The sequence below is a fragment of the Lotus japonicus genome, chromosome 3 (genome assembly GCF_012489685.1).
Source record: "Lotus japonicus ecotype B-129 chromosome 3, LjGifu_v1.2".
Classification (NCBI taxonomy): domain Eukaryota; kingdom Viridiplantae; phylum Streptophyta; class Magnoliopsida; order Fabales; family Fabaceae; genus Lotus; species Lotus japonicus.
In genome coordinates, this window is record NC_080043.1 from 69,218,701 (window position 1) to 69,222,726 (window position 4,026).

Consider the following 4,026-nt stretch of genomic DNA (forward strand, 5'->3'; position numbering starts at 1 on the left):
TGTTACTTACAGCGGGGGCTGTTTATATATTGTATATTAGTTCTATTGCTTTTCGCACTTGGGTTTTATTTAATTCAGTCTTGTCTTAGTTATTATCGAAAAAAAAATATTCACGTTTTTCCGCATTAAGTTTACTTTTGGTTACTAAAGTGACGCCATCGAAATCGGGGTGTTACAGAATGCAGATGGCCAACGTTTTGTTAAGGATACTATCAGGAGTAAGCGACCTGATATATTTATTCTACTTGAACCGCGTTGTCAATTTCATCGTGTGCGTTCCTTTTGGCTTGCTCTCGGTTTTACTCCTCAGCTTATATCCGAGGCAGCATGATTCAGTGGTGGTATTTGGGTGCTCTCAAATGATGCTTCGAATCTCTCCTTCCGGTTGTTGGACATGCACTCTCAGATTATTTCTTTTGATATTTGGAGAGCCAACTTCTCGTGGATTTGTAGTGCAGTTTATGCTTCCCCCATCCCGGCCTTGCGGGACATCTTATGGCAGCATCTTGAAAGTTTACGTAGAGGTTTTCTCCTCCCGTGGTTGTTGGTTGGTGATTGGAATGAAATTCTTCATCCTAATGAAGTCTGTGGGGGTGATTTTATTTCTAACCGCGCGCTTCGTTTTGCCTCGGTGCTTGAAGAATGTAATCTCGTAGACCTTGGGATGGATGGAGGCAGATTTACTTGGTTTAGGAAGGTAAACAATACTTTGGTTTTATCTAAACGGCTGGATAGAGCGTGTTGTGACACTTACTGGCAAATCGCGTTCCCAGAAGCGCATGTGGAAGGGTTAAATAGAATCCATTCTGATCATACTCCCATCCTGATCCATTGTGGTTCTTCGCTGCAAGGGGAGGTCTCTCGACCCTTTCCAAATCAAAGTTGTGGGTTAAGGTTTTTGAGCATAAGTATATTAAGGAGTCATCAATTCTAACAGTTCAGTCAAAGCAGCAGGTTATTCACTTACGAACAACCTTAAAAAAATAATCTATATAAACAGTAATCAAGCACACTCTTCCTCCGATTGACACCCCATTAATCAGTCTTAGAGTTCAAACATCTTAAGCAAACACTCTACCCAAAAGCTCTGGTTTTCTAGACCAAAGCTCTGATACCACAATTGTAACACCCTGGTTTCTCAACTGAGGAGTCACATTAGTAACCTAACAAAGTCTAAGGACTATTTTGTAATCCTAAGAAAACACGATAATTTTTTTCCTTTTCAAAACAACTAAACACAGTTTAATACATAACATAGTCTTAATTAAACAACCCGTTCCCGACATATAATAATAGTGTCTTACAATAGCACAAGTAAGTTTCCAAAATAAGTGCGCACACTTAAACAGTGGCGAAAACAGGATTTTTGTAACAAAGTTTTCAGATAGCGAAGAAGACTCAAAGCATAAACTACTAAGAGGAAACTATACAGCTTCTTCCCTCCTTGCTCCGCCGGTTACTATCCCTCCTCCATCTCAGCATGGCTAAGCATCGCCAGAAGGCTCTTCATCGCCTAATAGCGTTAAGCGCCCAAATAACACGTAGCAAATAGAAAGGGTTAACTCCATACAACTACCACATATAAAAGAGAAAGCATGCTAATCAAAATTAATTGCATGTCATGATAAATAAACTAACAACTTAATTCATACCACAAATATATAAGCTAACAATATAATCCAAGATAAATATCAATAGAAATTAGCAACATGGAATTAAATCAGATATAAACAGAATCAACAACATATAATCAAATCATATATAAACAATATCACATCAAATCAGATATCAACAACCTCAACAATATAACCTTAGATCAGCTATCAACCAAATTAACAGAAGCAATATTATTGCCCTACAGTGCAACTATATGCTGCTACCAAAATGGATCGATCAATAGTGTCTCGCAAGACGGGACAGAGCGAGGAACAGACTCCCATGAACTATCACCAAATAGCGCCCATGAAAGACGGGACAGACGAAGAACGGACTCCCCTGAATGCCACTTAATAACGCAATGAAAGACGGGACAGTCATGTGGAAAGAAAACCACTACACTGCCACTTAAGTTTCAGCCCTATATGCCAAAATCAATCAACAACTCCCAAATCCAATAACCAAGTCAAGTATCAACAATAATCATGTCATATCCACTAGAAAGCAGTAATGACAGAAACCAGTAAACGGCCGAAGCCTCTTAGAAAACAGAGACATACGTCTCAATAAGTTCACTCGGTCGAAGCCTCCAGAAAACATTTTCCCAGTTCAGCAAAACAATCAAAATCAAATACCAATCAATATAAACATCTTCATCTCAAACACATGCAGTGCGATAAAAGCAGGCAAGACTCAAATACGCTCTAAAACTGAGTTACCCTTACCTTCGTGAGTAGAAGTTGTGCATGGAAGTTGCGAACCTAGAACAAGGAAACACAATCATCAACACAAGCCCTACTAGAAGCAATCAATCTAATAACACTAATCGAAATCGGAAAGAAAGCTTTAAAGCTTCGGAGTTCCTATATAGGCACGAATTGATAACAGAACTTCGTTCGCTAAAACGCGCATAACTCGAGCTACAGAACTCGGAATGACACGAAACCAACGCCAAAATTTTGACAACGAAAAGGGCTACGCTATGGCTTAGGCCATACTAACCCAAAAATTATTTTTGGACACGGTACAGCTCCAAAACGTTTCGGCCACTTTAGAAAATAGGGTTTTCGAACTTTTTCTTCGATCTAATTTAATTCTTAGGTATTCATAGGTGATATCTAGGCCAGAGAAACTCTCAGAAATATTTAACGGCTGAAAATACGACTTAGGGGTATTTTGCTCCAGAATTAATGACCAAAAACTCAAAGTTGAAATTCTGAAAAACAAAATTGATGGGGTTGTTCACAACGACGTTTATAGCACTTAATCTCAAGGGTACTAAGCTTGGTTGCGACTTTTTGATAATAAAGTAAGCACATGTGAAGAAAATGGGTTTTTAGTCAGTTTTTCAAATCTACGGCGACTCGGTGAAAATCCGAACGATCCGACAGTGATTATAGCATGTTGGGTTGCAGTAGAAGATAGTTGGAAAGAAAAATCGAGGAAATCAGACATTTTTACAAAAAACTCTAAACTTTGAGCACAGAAATAGATAGAATAAGCCGACAGAAAGCAGAAATAGAAGTAAGATTAAGCATCCTTACCTCTGTGCCTACGCGTAGCTTTTGAAATCAGGACGATCAGGCAAGAATTGAAAAAAAATCTCACTCTCTCTTTCTCTCTTGAAGCTCTCGGCCACTTTTGGGAAGAAATGAGATATTTCTCATTTTTTCCCTTTTTATAGGAGAGGGGAAAATCCGAAAAATCGATATTTTGCGGTTCCGGTCGTTTTGATACTTTCGTCTGCTGATAAAAATTGAGTATTCGGCGACAGAATGTCGAAACTCAAATCAAGGTTCATTTAATTGAGGAAAACGTCTCAAAGACGGTGTGAGTCGATTTATGTCGAAAAACTACTTTTTGCAGTGGATGTCGGATGAAGAAACTTCCTTCAGGAAAAAGATCACAAACGTCGAAATAAATGAGGCATCACGGATGGAAACTTCGTTAGAAGCTCCGAATAGAAAAACTCTTCATTCAAGGTCTCAGTTAAAGTTCCCGAGAAGTTAAAGTCTGGCTTCGGCGGACTTCCGGGAAGCGAAACCTAACAAGCGTACAATCCAGGGTTTCGTATCGGAAAGCTGGTCATGGGAAAAATACTCAGAGGTTCTTACTCTCTCTTTAATTCTAAAATTCTCTTAAACAGTGCTCTAGGAGCGAATATAGCCTTTTTCGGACACTCTCGACCTTAGTCGGGTGCGAATATGACTCGTGCTATCAATCAAAATAACTATAGTGTCATCCTTAAACATACTGCGAACTTTCGTCTTCATAACATTAGTCAAAACGTCAAAAACAAGTCAAGTTCCACTCACGCTTACACAGTGTCCTATGCGTGAGCTGGAAATTAATTATTTAATTATAAAATCC